General features: G+C 43.7%; 1 pseudogene; it reads right to left on the bottom strand.

The window, feature by feature from the left end:
• Window positions 1–3,512: 3,512 nt before the first annotated feature.
• On the bottom strand, window positions 3,513–4,686 carry LOC109273043 (3-hydroxyacyl-CoA dehydrogenase type-2-like; annotated as a pseudogene).
• Between the last annotated feature and the right edge of the window lie 13,422 nt (window positions 4,687–18,108).

Raw genomic sequence — 18,108 nt, 5'->3', positions numbered from 1 at the left:
GTGAATGTGGAGTCTCTGGAGATTATTTGATACTGTAGGTGGGGGAGGAGTCTTTGTGTCTCTTCAACGAAAGGCCATTTTACAGCTGTGTAGAGAGAGAAGTTGTAGAAAACTGTTAGCAAGGCAGTGAATTCCCGTCCATAAATACGCAAACTGTGTCTGATGGAATGCATTTGATTATCACCTGTCAATGTGGAGCATTTTTGCCAGTTTGACGTCACTTTATAAATTGATTTTAACATTCTTTAGATGAATATCCATGTGTGGCGCTCGGACTTCTCTGTTGCACTGGTTGTAACATTTCACTGGTTACCTCATGAGTTTTTGAGTTAAAGAGGATCTCTGATACATGTTCATTTTCTATGTATAGGAGAGCCATGATCATCTCTGATATTAAAATGTATAGCAGTTTGGAACACATAAGTGAGCATGGTAATTTCAGGTGGTAATAAATATCATCAAGAGAACGAGATAGGCGTTGTTCCAGTTGGTGACTGTGGGGAGCAGGGGAGGCTGCTAATTTGGAGTGGGTAATCAGGAAAGGTCTTGCTGAAGAAGTGGCATTTGAACTGAGACTTGTGTATCCATTCAAGGAGATGTCATGTGCAGGCAGGAGGGCAGAGTTCCAGGCAAAAGGAACAGCTTGTGTAAATGTCCTTAGACAGGGACAGGCTGTCATGTTCAAGAATCCAATTGCAGTGAGTAAGGAGGTGAGTGGCAGAAGGTATGATCAAAGATGCTGGGAGGGCCAGATCACGTTGGGCTGTGATGAGGATTTAGAATTCTAAGCTCCATGAGAAACTATTGTGGTTTTGCACAGTAGTTGTGTAAAATGATGTGAAGTGTCCTCATATGATTTGTGTTAGGGAATGAATTTACGTGTCTTCTTCTACCAGCGTTCCATTCTCATTTACCTCCTCAAATTATTATTGAACTTGACATTTTAATTAGCTTATCAAGTCTTACATTGATTAAAAAAATAATATTATTTTGATTAATTGTAAACCAGTGTAATCATGAAAGTGACACATAACCATTGGAAAAACATTTGCAAAATAAAAAAACGCATCAGGGAGAAATAAAAACACATTTAGCTTTTGGAAACGTGTATACACAGACACACACACATATGTTTATATTTAGCTCATGTAATATTTTAAACTTCTGTGGTATCTCAGGGTCTTGGCCCCCTTGAACCAGCAAAGATAAGTTACAAGAATCTTCTAAGGTAAGTGATCTACTAATATTGAGCGATTTACAAAGTTTTCCCGTGGCATCTGTTCGTTGGGGAACAGCAGCTAATAGGTACTAACATGCAAGTGGCAGGTGCCAGAGGCACCCGAGGCTTTTGCCCCAAACACAGTTCGTTTCGGGTCACACGTCTGCCCTTCCTTCCTCTGAGACACACCCACTGGGAAGGCTCTTCTGGCCTGGCAGCCCCAGAAGCAGGTGGCAACCTTCTCCGCCCACCTCCCACCAAGGAGTACATCTGGGAACTAACCAGTGGAAAGTAAGCTTGTACAAAGGAAGCAAGAGGAAATTCAGTCAAAGTGCCCAGAGGCCTGTATGATAGGAAGCAGGAAATCGGCATTCTTTTCCTGGGCTTTCAATGAAATAAAGGTCTCTTCTTAAAGATTGCTATTTATGTCTGTGGGGTTACATGCCCCTAAGATTGGGACACGGGGTCAGAGAAAGGCCTCCTTTTTGGGTGGACACTACCCTCATGTTATAATGAGTGAGAGCAACCAACGAAAAAGGGACTGATAGCCTCACAGTGAGGTCTCTGGGTCCAAATTTCTATTGATGAACATGATGTGGGGAATAATTCCAAGGGACATTTTTTTCTGGATGATCTTTCTTTGTATGTAGAAGGAAAACTTTTTAGGTAAAGGGGAGACTTCAGCATTGAGGTAACTTGGGAATCACTGAAGTGTAATTGAAAATGACCAGACCTTGTGGTCAGGACTGGAACATAATTATGAAAAGCTGTGACTTTAGTATTCTAACATGGGGTTAAGAGCCTGGGAGCCAGGCAGACCTAAGCTTAAACCAGCTTTGCTGCTTAGTGGTTGCATGATCTTAGGCAATTTAATTAATTTATCTTTTCTGCTGGCATGATAATAGAAGGACAGAGTCTGCACGTACCCCAGGGAAAAGGAACAAAGTCCTCAGAAATTAGCAAGGTTCATGTAATCCCATCTAGGAGAGAGGAACCCAGAAGAGAGTTGGCAGAGACATTCCACAGGCTCCAGGGACATGGGTTTCATCGTGGTAGGGGCAGAATGAATTCTTTAGTTGGGGCAAAATATTCGGAACTACAGATACCATTCATTGTTATGGCTAACTCTGTCACAAGCTACTTTCTTATTACTAATTCGGTATTCCAGGAATTTTCACATGGGTAAAAATGAGTGTCTGGAGAGTTGACTCAGATAATCTGGTCACTGGATTGCCTTAAACAGGCTGAATAATTTGAAGAGTCTCGGTTTTCCTATCTGTAATCTGGAAATTATATGTATTTCCCAAAGCTTCTGTGAGGATTAAGTGGAACATGGGTGTTTATCTCATTCACCTTCTTTCTTTGTCAATGGATTAATTTGTTCAATTAACAATTCTGTCTAATAGACACTGCATCATGCACCTAGGACTACAACAATGAGCAGAAGAGATATATAGTCTCTGCTTTACTTCTTTCATGAGACATACCCTACAGGAAGATAAAATTTAAAAAGTCATTCAAAGAAACATATTAACAGGGAATTTTTTAAGGGCTATGAAAGAGAAAGTAACAGGTACATTGACAGATTCCGTTTAGATTTTGTGTAGAGGTGGTCAGGTAAACCATTCTCTGAAAAATAGTAAGGCATTAAGCTGATGATTGAGTGGTATTAGAAATTAACCAGATGAAAAGTTTTGTGAGTGGTGCAGAGAGCATTTTAGGAATGGGAGATGGCCTGTTCAAAGATCCCAAAGTGGAGGAGACTTACCGGCCACAGTGGAAGTGATCCAGGGGATAGGTGTCTCTGGAGGCTTGGAAGTTTCAATTCCATTATCCCCTTTAGCATGTGTGCCATAAGCCTCTATTCAAAGGCCCCAAATCACAAAGTATCCTACCAAAGATATCCGTCTTTCTCTTCACCCATGCTCACTCCCTGAAAAATAGTGAATTGGCTTCTTAGGCCTTGGAACTTGAGTTGCTAAACTGGGGTGATTGAATGTTCTAGTTTGTTCAGGACAGTAAGCCCTGGTGTCTGCACATTATCCCCGAGTAATTATCCACAGCATGTCCTTTCTTTCTGAAGTGTGTCGTGCTTTGGGTGATTAATTGTGTGGTCATCTGACTCTTACAACCCTTACGACCCTTACTTAACACATGGGATTTGGCCCTGGCCTGGGAGAACGCATTCATTGTGTTTTCTGGAGAGATGTTCCTTTTTGTGATAGTTCCCTTCTTTGGTCAGTTGGGATTGTATTTAAAGCTTCGAGAATGCTATCTGTTCAGACAATGGCCATTAAGTAGTGGCGAGCACTGTTGTGGTGGTCATCATAATCTTCTGTGAGGATAATGATTCCTGCTGATAGGGGGGGTCCGCAGTATGGGAGAGCCACCAATCACCCAGAATGTTTACCTTTTCTGTAGGAGCAAAGGAAATAATTTTTGGATGGCTACTCTAAGCCAGCCTTTGGGCTGGATACTCCTTATGCATTTCAGTTCATCAGTGTTTCTTGTTGTTGTTTTCGTTTTATTTTTTATTTATTTTTTGGTGAGCAATAGAGACTTTATTAGGCACAGGGTGTGACTGCTGGGCAGAGTTACCAAATGGCTACTGTGCTTCCTCCCAACCTGCAGAACAGGGGAAGGAGGGGCAGAAGAGCACGTGCTTTCTCTGCCCTCTCCCCTCGAGGCTGCATGCAGATGGCCCCACCCAGCGGGATGACCTCTCCACTGATGAATGGGTTCTCCACGACAGCTTATACCAGATAAGCGTACTCGGCGAGACCACCCAGTCTGCTGGGGAGGGGCACTTGGCTGGCCAAGAAGTTGCATAGTTTTTCTGGGAGGCTGGTCGGCAGCAGAGTGCCAAGTAGGCCGGGAGCAGTGGTCACCACTCGGATGCCCATGGGAGCCGGACACTGAGCAGAGAGCAGCATCATGCCCACTATGCCCCCTGTGGAAGCAGAGGAAGCAGCTCGTTCAGCCTGGCCCTCAAAGGCAACCATGCCGGCAGTGTTGATGATGACACTGTGTTGGCCTCCCTGGTCTGGTTCATCCAGGCCCATCTCACCAGACCTCAGGTGCATCACATTGAAGGTGGCCATGAGATTCACACTGAGAACTCACTGGGAGTCCTCCAGGGTGTGGACCTGATTGTTCTTTAGGTTGTATGTCTTGATGGCCACTGCAATGCCTGCACGTTTGACTGCCACCTCCACATGGCCAAACTTTTCTTTTGCTACAGTCAGAGCTGCTCTCACGTCCTTCTCCGAGGTCACGTCAGCTGCGGCAAAGGCGCAGCTCTTCCCTAACTTCTTGGCTTGGGCATCCCCATCAGCGTTGGGCAGGTCCAGAAGCACAGCAGTGGTCCCTGGTCCTGTCAGTCTCTCCGCTGTGGCCAGACCTAGACCAGAGGCTCCTCTGGTTATTAGAGCAACCAGGCCCTTCATGCTCCAACATGCCGCAGCCATCTTTACGTCTATGTTTCTAGATACGTGGCTTCCTCCTCTTGCTTGTAATTCTGGCTCCGGCCCTTATTGACTGGGTGACTTCAGGCAGATCACTGACCTCAGTGGACCTCAGTTTGCTTTTGTGGAGGAGGTTGTTTAAAATGGAGGTTCACATTCAATGGGGTGTCAGAGAGTAAACTCAGAATGGCATTGTAAGGAAAGCTATAATTTTATTGTTCCTTTTGTCTGAAGAAAGAGTGCTTGCAGAATAGGTTTGAGATCATGCTCCTGAGACATCACTGCCACCTCCAACGCGATGCTTTATAACCATGTGCAAGACACCCACACCAACTCTGTCCATGAATCATACCCAGGGGTAGGAGCTTGACCACGGAGCCAGATAGCACCACTGGACTCTGGTTTCACATTCTGGATTTAGAAGCTGGGCAAGAGTGAGAAGTGGTTTTTCTGCTGGCTGCCCTGTTTTTGCTTTGTCTTCTCCCTCTAGCACATGACAGGATCTGGCAGAGGTAGTGGTCAGGGGAGCATGATGGGGGAAGTAACCTTTTCTCTCATTGGGGGAGATTTGCTCCATTGAAACATGAAGTGCAACTTCACACGGCTGGGCCCTTGCTGGCTGGCAAAGGGCAGTGTGTTAGCGAACAAAAGTGTTCTTATGTTTTTGTCAATGGAAACTAAGTAAACCGCAGGAAGAGATGACAGTACCTTTCCCACTTCATTCACATGAATGATAATGAACTCCATTGTACAGCAAGCCTTTGGGCATTATCTGATGCTGCTATTTCTGCTGGTCAGAATGTGCACATCTCCCGCATGACTCAGGGTCGCGTAGTCTCTTTCCCACTGGGTGACTCCGAGAGCTTAGCATTCTGCAGAGTCCGAGCTCCAGCCTGGATATCCAGCCCCTCAAAATGAGCATGGCCATGTGGGCTACAAACCTTCTGACATGGGAAGTAGTTCCAGTGGGCATTTAGATTACAATGGGCTTTTCTTATGGTTTTTAAATATATAGTGGCTTTTTGGCAAATGAAATTCTCTCTCTCTCTCTCTCTCTCTCTCTCTCTCTCTCTCTCTCTCACACACACACACACACACACACACACACACACACACACACACCCCTCAGTGATCAGAATTTCCAGTGAAGCAGAATTTATGAAAATAATTCTGTAGGGTGAAGGGAAAGTAGCGATATTTAAGTATATCCCATGCTACAGACCCTATGCTAGATACTCCCCAAACACTCTCTTGTTCCCTCCTTACCAAATCCTCTAGGTAGACAGATGTTATTATCCCTACTATATTGGTGGGGACACTTAGGTTCAGAGAGGTGAAATTATTGGCTTAAGATTATCACAAATAAAAAGCATGGATCAGGAAACTGACACTAATTGAATTAATCAGTTACATGTATGTTATAGACCTTTCCTCACTGGCTTCTCATGGTAACTTTATTATCCCTATAGATGAGAAAAAAGAAATCAGAGTTCCATGAGACATTGTTTAATGTCACATGCAGGATTGGAAGCATGTTTTTTTTTTTTTTAAATTTCTTTCCCTGTATCACACTGTCACATGATTGGTTCCATTTTTGGAACCAGAGGCCATTCATAAGCCAACAGGGTTATCTGAAGGAAGTGATCAGAAGGGAAGCTGGCCAGGGCTGACTTAGCATAAGCTCTCCTACCTCTGTCAAAAACTGTGTTCAAGGGGCACCTGGGTAGCTCAGTCGGTTAAACATCCGACTTCCGCTCAGGTCGTGATCTCACGGTTTGTGAGTTGGAGCCCTGCATCAAGCTCTCTGCTGACAGTGCTTGATTCTCTCTCTGTCTCTCCCCCACTCGTTCTGTCTCTGTCTCTTAAAAATAAATAAATAAACATTAAAAAAAAGGAACTGTGTTCAATCATGTCTTTATGCCCTTAGCAAACTTTGAAGACCTCTTATGCACAAAGCATGCAAAACAATGATTTTAAAGCTTGTGTAACAGGGGTACCTGGGTGGCTTAGTCAGTTAAATGTCGGAGTCTGTATCTCGGCTCAGGTCATGATCTCACAGTTTGTGCGTTTGAGCCCCACATCGGGCTCCGTGCTGGCTGTGTGGAGCCTGGTTGGGATTCTCTCTCCCTTTCTTTGCCTCTCCCCAAGCTTGCATGCTCTCTTTCCCTCTCTCAAAGTAAATAACTAAACTTTAAAAAAATTAAGCTTGTGTAACAAAAGATGATACATGTGTGTTCACTATACTGAGGCAGTAAGCAACGTAGTACAGTTTTGAGTAGTGCAGTTTTGAGAGTGTTTCAGATATAAGGAATCGTTCTTGGTAGAAATGCACTTGTCACCAGGTCAATTTCCAAATACAGGGTGTCGAACTTAAAAAGAGAAACTACCATCTATCAAATACTAACTTGGAGTTAGGACCAAGCTGTATGTATCAGCTCTACGTGTTATAATAACCTTGAACGTAGGTGTTATTTTCACATTGTCTAAGACAGAAACCTGAGACAGAGAGATTAAGCAACTTGAAATATCAGATCTTCAGCCAGTAATAGATGGAGCCAAGACTGAATGAATATTCAGTTGTTTCAGAGTTTACGTGCTCTCCACTCCCATGGCCTGCTAATGTGTGCATAAATGAAGCTTACCCCTTCAGCTCAAATTTTGAGTCTCCTCATTGGCATTGTGATAAAACCCATGAGGTATTTTGCAGCAGTCTGAAACAATTAGCTCTCAGATCGGGGCTAGTTATTCACCTATGGCCCAGTGACACTAATTTTATTTAAAATTTTAGGTTGTGACCCCATTGAAAGGTGAAATGTGTCTGTGCTGCATTTCCTCTGTAAGAGCCCGAAGTCTGTAACACATCGTAGGTACTTGGGAAGTGTCTGTTTAATATAATGTGATTTTTTTTTTGCATAATTGTTTTGTTTTTTGTTTCTGTTTGTTTTGTGTTGCTTTTTTGGCTAAAAGAAGACTAGAAACAGGCACCAAGAAGGGAGGCACACTTAAGACCACAAGATGTAGCCATTAGCTGGAAGGAAACAGAAGAAGAAAACTATGAAAAGTAGATTTATGATTTCAGAAGGGTTGGGGCGAATAACCCCAGGGATATCAGTAGTCTTAGTCACATTCTGCCTTACCTTTTTCACAGAAAAGATGACGTCTGTTCACACTGGGATAAAGAGAGAAGATTGCTCACTGCAGGGCTGACCGTCCTTGGCTTGTAGCCAGCTCAACCCTGTCCAGCCTTGCCACGTATCAAGGGGATTAAACTCTCGGCACAGCTGTCTGGTGTGCCTCAGCACATTGGTTAGGAAGTACCACCTTAGTGCCACAGAACTGTGCAATAAAGGGTGATGTCTTTGCTTCTGTAACCTAGTGCCTCGTGCTCAGTCAGCCCTCAGAAACGTTTGTTGAATTGAATGGGACGGGGACTTTGCGTTTTCCAGAAAAGATAATATTTAGCCTCCTTTGCTCTAGAAGATAGGACAATATGTAATAATGCATGTTAGACAGGGTTTGAAATGAAAACTAAAGAAATAGTCTGGTGGATTTATAAGGTTTCTCAACTAGTCAGTGACAAAGCTGGGAGAGTGCACATTTTCTCCTCCTCCTCCTCCTCCTCCTCCTCCTCCTCCTCCTCCTCCTCCTCCTCCTCCTTCTTCTTCTTTTTTTTTTTTCAGTTAAATGGTTACACTCTAGTCCTGCTTGGGAGGTTTACATTGAGTGGCCAAAGCTGCCAGATGTTTCCAGCAGATAGACCACTGTGAACAGTGTGCATGCAGACACCCAGAGTTTATTTCTGTGTGTGCCGAGAGGTGGAGAGGAGGGCGGTCATGAGCAGTGCATGCTGCATGGTCTGGATTCTATTTTCGATTTTTGGTGATACGGTGCTGTTTTGTGATTATTTGTGTTCTTTCTTAATTCTAAAAATTTTTCAAATAGATATTTCCAATGTCAAAATTAGAGAAGACCTGTGTGCTTGTGTCTGTGTGGTTTCTTTGCTGGGGAGTAATTGGAAACCATTGCAAGCTGATGATAGCAGCCGTTATGATGTGACTAGCCTGGCATGAATTTTTCCCAAAGATATGCAACACCGATCATCCGAAGACTGACTACTCACTACCAGAAAAAAAAAAAAAAAGAAAAAAGAAAAAAGAAAAAAAAAAGAATGATCTTGAAGAGCTGAAGCAAGCCTGTGAGGGCTTTTTATGTCCTGAATTTTTTCTGCAAGAGGTACCTTCTTGAAAGTGATACAGAAGGGCTGAGGTTCTATTTTTTTCTATTTTTTTTTAAACCATGCTCTTGGGAAGTTGCAAAAACTGAACAGAAAGTATGAAATCTGGAAGTTTAAAAAAAGGCACAAAACCTCCCCAGAGTGGCAAAAAAAAAAAAAAAAAAAAGGCCGAAACTGAGAAACAGAGGACATTTTGCTCACTTTTAATCGTCCCAAATCCCACTCACTGAATCCATTTTCCTTTTTTCCTATTAAAGAATTAAGAAAGCCTACCAGTTAGTGTCCCAGGAACTTTCTCCTACATTGTTTCCACATTATGAGAATTATTCTTGTAATTTATCGTTGACCACAACTTGCCAGAAGTACCGCCTTGAGCAGAGCGAGCTGTATGGACCGATCATCTGATGGCAGGGTCAGCAGCGAGTCCGCTCTTGGGTGTGTGAAAGCTGTCCTACTCCATCCAGGCATGGTTTGCCGAGCAAAGACACCTGAGGTTGCCGCGGGGTTGTTTCCAGATGGCCGTCTTTGGAGCGTCTGAGTGGACACAACCCTGGGTTAGATCTGGAGTCCGTCGTTGGCTCTGCCAGTTAAGTGGCCGGGTGGCCTGGGATCTCACCTCAGCTCTCTGAGCCTCAGAATTTCTCAACTGTAAGATGGGGGTGCATAGCCTCCAGCTACCCCACTGGGTTGTTGTGAAAATTAAATGAGGAAATAGAAGCAAAGTATTTGGCTCAGAGTAAATGCTGTCATTGCCCTCCTCTTGCCATCTTTTGGTAGACCTAGTGGGCTAAGCGAAGTGGATAGGTGTTTTAACCAGGACCGTATTGCGTATGTGAGATGTGTGCACTGAACTCAATCCAGGACTCAAGGGGTTGGGGCGGGGTGTAAGGGAGCTGACATTTGCTCGTTGTCTGCAGGGTGTCAGGCTCTGTGCCAGGACACCTCACGTAGTCCCAGCCACTTCTTGCAATGACACTGTAGAGTGGGAGTTATCACACGCATACTCGTCCCCTTTTATGGATCGGGAAACTGAGGCTCAGGGAGTTTCTTGCCTGGGGTCACGTGGCTAGATAACTGGCAGGCTTGGGAAAGGAATTCAGCTTTCCCTGGAGTTTATATGCCATGGACGAAATTCATAACCTCAGACATTCATTTGAGGAAGTTCCCTATAGATGGACCATGTCGAATTTCTTTCATTTTTTAACAATGGCTGGATCATAGGTTTTCAGCTATGCTGATTAACTGTGACCCCACTTGTAGCTCTCTTCTGCCTGAAGACAGTGTTTGTCCCCTTGTCTTTCTGATGTCAAGGTTAGAAAGCTGCCTCCGGAGGCCTTTGCCCTCAGTGCAAGAGGCAGAGACAAAGGGACCTGGAACCGGCTTTCAGCTTCAAGTGCTCAGATTTGGCCAAGTTCTTTTTCATGTTTTGTGAGCCTTCCTCACTCTCTCACATCTCTGCCTTTATGTAAACTGTTTCTTCCATTTTTAGAAAGTCGTAGCCTTCTAGACCCTGCTTGACTATTCCTTCCTACGTCAAGGCTTTCTGTCCTTGCTGGTAGGACTGAAGCAGGTAAGACATTCATCATGTCTTAGCAGTTATTACGATGCACGGTGTTCAGGCAGTCTGCCACCTCGCTCCTCTGAGCTGGGGGCTTCTCGAGGGTTTGGATTGTGTCTTATCCCTCTTTGTATCTACTGTCCCCATGGCATGCACATAATTGGTGTATCCACACCAGTAATCAGGGAGTCAAAAGAGACTAGCATTGGCCTCTGAATTCCTGTGACATATCTGGAGCAGTGTTAGCCTCTAAAGAGGCTGGCCGTTTTGTGCCTGCCTTTCAGGTCTTTGCCTGGGCTCAGCATCCTTAATTTTCCTCTTCTGCAGTCAGAACAATCTCAGAGTAGCTCTAATTGATGGCTATTTTGGTTCAGACTGTACCTTGACTGTTTATTTCTAGTCTCTGCCTGGGGCTCCTGGGGATTCTGATTTAATTGGTCTGGGTACTTGGCTCAGAAGTGTGAAGTGTTTAAATATAACCAGCACAATACAAGAGGTGCAGGCTGTAGCTGAGATCCCAGTATTTGAGGAAGAGATACACATGCGTGCAAAAGAGAAACCATTCATGAGTGTGGGGGTGGGGGAGGGCACAGCAGTTGAAAAGGAATGAAAGCCACTTCCCTTTCTCATGTGAGTGGAAACACCAGCGGAAGTTACTGGAGCCACTCTTCTCTATGGCCATTCCTCTATCGGTTTGTTCATTCGTTCGTCCTGTAGAGCCTGGGTTATCGCAGGAGGCCCTCAGCGGCTGCTTATCCTCTCCTCTGGCCCCTGTGCAGTCTGTCTTGTGTGGCACTGCCCACGCTTCCACTGTTACTCCCGGGGTCAGGTGCGGGCTCCTTAGCATGACGACCATGATCACTGATCTCATCTGCCTACTCATTCCCTTCATCTCCTGCAGTTCTACACTTGCTCCTCTCTGAACTCCAGCAATATTGCACTCTTTTTTTCCCCAGAAGTTTATGTATTTATTTTGAGAGACACAGAGACAGCACAAGTGGGGGAGGGGCAGAGAGAGAGGGAGACGGAGAATCCTAAGCAGGCTCCCCACTGTCGGCACAGAGCCCATCGTGGGGCTCGAACTCACGAACTGTGAGATCATGACCTGAGCCAAAATCAAGAGTTGGACGCTCAACCAGCTGAGCCACCCAGGTGCCCCAGCAGTGTTGCATTCTTAAGGATACCATAGAAATACCAGTTTGTTTTGCCTCCGTGCTTTTCTGCACGCTGTTCCCTGCCCTCTAGATTTTTTTTTCCTGGTTTCCTACTTAGTTGCCCAAAGTCCCCTCAATCCTATCTCGACTGCTTTCCCTGACATTGCCAAGCTAAAGGAGGTGAGTCCTTTCCCCCACCACAGTGTTGTGGGCACACACTCGTCATACTCTGATTACATTGTACTCAGCGTGTTGACATGCATCTTTTTTCCCACTGGTCTGTGAATTTCTCATAATCAAGGCCCATGTATTATGCCTCACAAGAACAGTTCGTGACGTACAGTAGGTGCTAAATAAATGCACATTGAATGAGCACATTAATTGTATGTTGTGTGCTAAGGAGTTTGGAATGTCACCCTGGATCCAAATCCAGTCGTCAAGGGTTGAAGCAGATAGCTGCAGGATTGGGGTTGTGGTTAGGATAGAATGGAGAATGAATGGTGGCGGGCAGCACTGGAGGAAAAGACACCAGCCAGCCTTCCCACCCTCGCCTCTAGTCCCTTCCACCACTTTTATACTCTACCCATCCAGGGGAATGTTCATCTCATACACTTCTATACTCCTTGGAGACAGAGCTAAAACATCTGCCTCTTCCCAGGAGCTGTCCCTGACCTGTTTCCATTACACTTTGTAATGTTCTCAATTGTATAATGTGTCTAACATTTATTGAGCATTTTATTAGGTGCGGAGAACTTTGGACTCTGAAAAATTAATCACCACAGAGGCTCAATGAGACACCTTTTTTTGACATTTGAGGCAACTGAAGCTCAGAGAAGTTAAGTCACTTGCCCAAATTACCCAGCTAGGAATAGTAGATGGATACGAGTGCAAGACTGGCTCTGAGTCACGGCTCTTACCTACGGAAACATCTGTGTCACGGGTTTTTTTTCTTTGCCCACAGCTCACAGAGTAGCACACCTGAACCAAACTGTTGGATTCAATCCAGTTTTACACTTCCATCCAGTATTTTGGTTAGTGTGGGGACAGTCGGAGTCTTTAGGATTGTTTGTAGTGTTGCCCTTCTTGTTTCCTCTGGGCAACACTGCTGAACTCCCCGCCTTCCTTTGTTTTGTTTCTTTTTCCCTCGTCCCTCCATGATATCCAGGTTTCAGTTGTATTGCGTCATTTTTCTCTCTTCCTTTGAAATTTTGATTGGAAGTCTTCATCAGTCTTTCTTGTTGCCCATGAAGCTGTGGTCCCTGGTACTGGTGAGATGGTGACTTCCCCTTCCAGGGAAGCCACTATTCTGACATGCTGACACGTCAAAGCCCGATTGTCAATATCATTTTGATGGCAGGTCCACACTTCCAAATACTCCTTTCCCTGCAAGGTCCTGGCCTTCAGTTAGAAGAAGAGGGGAGAGTATAATCTGGGTCTGGAAATTCTTTAATACTTTTACCTGAGCTCAATTGGACTTATATTATGATAGGATCTAGACATTCTGCCTATATTGCTTCCTTGCCGTGAAACTTCTATAAAATAGGAACACTATGTTTCCTAAACTGTGGGGAGGATTCAGTGTGAGAACAGGCATGAGAGCTCCTTGTTCAGTCCTGACGTATAGTCCTGCTAAATGGTAATGACTTCCTTTCTCTTCTTCATAAAGCCACCTTTGAGGGTCCTCACAACTGGCCACTTTGTGTGAATCGGCCCAGTTGGGTAGAGCCTGGCAGGCTGGATGGTGAATCAGGCAAAACTTAATTACCTCCCAGCTTTACCATGTTACCAGATACTTGCTCAGGCATGTTTGTCGTGTCACATAACCTTAGTGCCGGGGTTAGCAGAGCTCTTCTGTGAAGGGTTGGGTAGTAGTTTAGGCTTTTCAGGCCATGGGGTCTCTATCACTTCTACTTAATTCTTCCTTTGTTGTATGAAAGCAGCCATAGACAATATGTAAATGAATGAACATACTTATGTTTTGATAAAATTTCCTTTATAAAAAGAGGTAGCAAGCCAGATTTGGTCCACTGGTCATAGTTTGCCGATCCCCGTGTTACTAGAATGTCCTTGGCCAACTTCCTTCCATATTATAGCTATACGTCCCAGAAAGACAGCACGTTCATCCAGTAGCTTCAGTTAGCCTTCATATGGTTATCTGTGTTCTCTCTTGGTAGGCAGATATCAAACACAACAGCAGCTGGTAACTGGGGCCTTCTGACCCAACTTGCTAATGCCTGTACATCATTCTTTGTTTGGTTCAAGGCATACTTACTGCTTCCTGAGCAGGTCCCACCTCACACCCTGGCCAAAGTCCCCTCTTCTCTTTCACTCCAACATGGAAAGCTTCCCTTTCTCCCACCAGTATCATCTTGATTTTCCTCCATTCCATCAAAATTAATTCCCCCTAGGATTATTTTGTCTACCCATATCCCACATAGGAATAATTTTTTCTGAGGCGGAGATTTGACATCCTGTTTTTAGTATTAGACAGATTGGGTTTTAGTTCTAGCTTCCCTACTCACTAACTGTGTGACCCTATGCAAGTTCTACAAACTCTTTTAACCCCAGTTTTGTTTTTGTTTTTGTTTTTGTTTTTTAATTTATAAGATAGAGACAGTAGTAGTACCTACTTCACAGGGTGTTTGCAACTCATGAGGGAATGCTTGTACCACCAGCACATTGTGTGGCCCACAGGAGACTCATACTCCATTTGTTCATCAACTATTTACTGGTTATCCACAGTGTGCCAGGAACTGAATGCCAGCCTTTGTAATAACATCTAAGGTCACATATGTAAATAGCAGAGCTAAGACCCAAGTCAGATCTACTAGACCTTCCCAACCCCGTGATCTTTATTCAGTAATGACCTTCAAAATAAATGTTTTTAGGAAATTTATGACTTTTCACCAGTATTAGAGTTTTTGGTGCACTGTCTTCACCCAATCTTCTCTTCATATCAAAGTCTTTTATAGACCGTATAGTACTTCCAAACATGCACAGAGTTCAGTCTCAGTAAATATTCATTGAATGAATGAATGAATGAATGAATTTGGTGAGCAAGCCACTAGTGAGGGGATTTTTCTTTTTTCTTTTTTTTTTTTTTTAATTTTTTTTTAACGTTTTATTTATTTTTGAGACAGGGAGAGACAGAGCATGAACGGGGGAGGGTCAGAGAGAGGGAGACACAGAATCTGAAACAGGCTCCAGGCTCTGAGCTGTCAGCACAGAGCCCGACGCGGGGCTTGAACCCACAAACTGTGTGAGATCATGACCTGAGCCAAAGTTGGCCGCTTAACTGACTGAGCCACCCAGGTGCCCCCGGGGGATTTTTCAAAAATAGAGTAAAAGTGTACACAGGACTTGTATATTCTTTACTCATTCCTACCTTCTATCTGATACTCAGTATTTCTCCCATTACTCGTATTTGCCTTGAGGTTGATCTTTTCAGTCATTTCTTACAATTACCCAAATCCTACCCAGAATTCTCATCGCCTCCCAGACCATGATGTTCAAACCACACGTCACACGCCATGCGTTTAAATATTCAGTGGCTCAGGTTGGTGCCAAGCCCAGTTTTCCCAGTGTCCCTTGCTGTCTCTCCCATTGCTTTTGACAGGAGCCAGGCTCACCGCAATACACTCGGCCTGTCAAGGAGGCTGAAGAAGCTGCCCCAGACCCAGAGTTTTGGTGGCTGAGCTGGTATTCATTCGCCACACAGCCTTTAATTGAAAACAACACATAGATTCTAATTTGTTTAAAATGTCTCCAAGTCCTGGCATACATTGAATCGAACCCAAGACCCCAAGACCTATCATCCCTAGAGAAACACAACATTAGAGGGGACAGAGCTTAGGGTAGGAAGACCTATAGGAATGCAGAGGTCTGTTAAATGGCTCCAACACATTCTATGAGGTTTGGCAAAAGCCAGAGCTCTTGTAGCCAGACACGTTCTGCATGAAGTTTAAACTGATTTGACATTGTGGCAGGGGAAGTCCTTGCTCTCAGGATTTATTAATTCATGATTCACTCATCAGGATTGTGTTTTGTGTAAGGTGTCCAAGTATCTAATGATTCCTGCTGAAATACTGCTAATGCTTTGCTTTTCCACTTTCTCTGCTCTTCCCATTCTCGATTAAGATCAAACAGCATTTGAATCTGTCTTGATTTGTATTTGGGTCTGGAGGTCAAATCATGTGACAAAATACAAACTTGGCTAGATCTGTTCCCCCCCCCCCCCCCAAAATTACTAGTGTAACTACCTATTTTTAGCTATTCAGTTGAGTCCTTCAGTTAGGCTCAGATATCATGTGCAGTGAAATTGTCAAAGACATTATTTTCCTTTAGAGATCATTCAAGCCGCGCAACAAAGACACCTCTTATAAGCTTCAGGCCCTTACACTCCCAGGAACATATACTGTGTACTGAGAAGGTACTATCTTGGCGAGCACTGCATTATGCCACCGATGGTGCTAGTGGGAAAGTGGAGAGTTCTTCCTGACTTTTCCCTCTCAATATCTAATAATTCCCAAGACGTGCTGATTGCACTTTATTCATATTGCTTGACTTTGTCCGCTTCTTCCAAACTCCTAGTTCATGCCCTTGTCATTTACTTTTTAGAACATTGTCATAGCTAGCTGACTGGCTTCCCTGCTGATCATCTAGTCCTTTTCCATTCCAGCCTCCAGCCAGCAGTCCTGTGGATCTGTGCAAAGCATGCGTTTTATCATGCTATTCAGTTACTTAAACATTATCAGTAGTCGTTTCTCCCTGAAGATAATGCCTCAAGTAATCGGCACAATCTATAACATCCAGAACAACCTGGTCCGTGTCTTTCACTCAGCATTACTGTTTACAGTCACCTCTTCATTCTTTGGGATTTACTGTATTGAACTCTGGACTGTACTCAAGACAAGTCGTGTTCTCTTTAATTGCTATGCCTTTAATTTGATTCTTCTGTCTTGAATGGTTCTATTGAGCTGTCTTCCACTGGCCTTATTCATCTTCAGGACCCTGCTTAGCTTCCACTTCTTCCAAGAAACCTTCCTAAGTATGGATTATGAGGTCCTCCTCTATGCCTCTGCAGTACCTTGGCCTTACTCCTATCATGGCACTTATCATACACCATTATAATTCCCTGTTTTCTTGTTTAAGCAACTAGGTTATAAATTTCCTCAAGATTGGACCATATCATGGTCACCAGTGTATTTCCAAAGCCCTACAAGAAGTTTGAGGGAAGGAATAATTTATTCTATCTTTTTACTTCCCTTGCTATGTATACCAGATGGGTTTCCTTTTTTGAACACATTAAGCTGTATTTCTTTCATGATTCTGCCTTTGTTCTAGATGTTTCCTAGAAATGTCTTTTTCACTCTTTTTTTCCATGTGAGTTCATCCAGGGCCAATCATGTAAATTTTTAATATTTTTATTTTACATTATTTATTATAACCAGAGCAGCTAAGCTGACTCTACGCATCCGGTGTAGGATAGAAACAGCATTGTTGGTATAGAATGAAATGCCTTAGAAAAAGTACTAAAGTGGGAATCAGGAGTCCAGACTCCTGGTTACAGTTGTATTGATGACTTCCTATGTGACCTTAAGCAAATCAGTTCCCCTGTCTGGATCTCATGCTGAGATGAGGACTCAGATTAGATGATCTTTAGGGAACCTTCCATTGACAGTCCCTATAAATTGTGGTATTTGAGATGGGAAAAGGGAAGGACCTTCGTGGAAAGATCTGTCTCTGCTAAATAGGCCAAATTAATGAGCCAAATGTCTAAATAAAATCAGTCAATAAACCCTTGGTTGGCCATTGCTCTGCCACTATGTGTGCTATGTTTGGCTTAACCCCAGAATTGACTGCTGTGGTCCCTGAGTGCAGGCTTTGGTTTCAGGCAAAACTAGACAGGATTTCTAGTGCTACCTCTGTCACTTACTTGCTATGTGACCTTGATCGGGGTTCTTCTTTCTAAGCTTTGGCTTCTTCCTCTATAAATTGGGTATCAAGAGTATGTAATTGTTATGGTTGATGAGAGCATCAGGATTTGAGATAGTGCCTATAAAGCACTTAGCTGACTTTGGATAGTAAATGCTTGTGGTGGTCGTGGTGACAATGATGTTGTATCTTGATATAAATAGATTGGCACGTGGTTAAACTAAGAGGATTAGAGGAGGAGATTCTTGGGATAGTTACTTCCATATGGTGAGTATTAAAACATTGTTGACGGAAATGGTACATTGCACCCAGCAGGAGCTCAGTAAGTATTTGCTCAATAAATAGAAGAGAGCATTTCCTTTTTGTGTGGATAATGAGAAAATAGTCCTGAGGTTTAACTCTGGCTATTTGAAGGATTTGGAAAGGATGCTTCCCTGTTAGAGATACTTTGAGTATTTAGTATAATGAGGGTCCATGGAGCCATTTTTAGTTAGTCCTTCAGGGCATATTTTAAAGCCAAGATTTCACCCTACAAAATAGTTCTT

The sequence above is a fragment of the Panthera pardus genome, unplaced genomic scaffold, assembly GCF_024362965.1.
Source record: "Panthera pardus isolate Hobbes unplaced genomic scaffold, ASM2436296v1 HiC_scaffold_7, whole genome shotgun sequence".
Classification (NCBI taxonomy): Eukaryota; Metazoa; Chordata; class Mammalia; order Carnivora; family Felidae; genus Panthera; species Panthera pardus.
The sequence above is the reverse complement of the archived record's forward strand: the minus strand, read 5'-3'. Positions and strand labels throughout refer to the sequence as shown.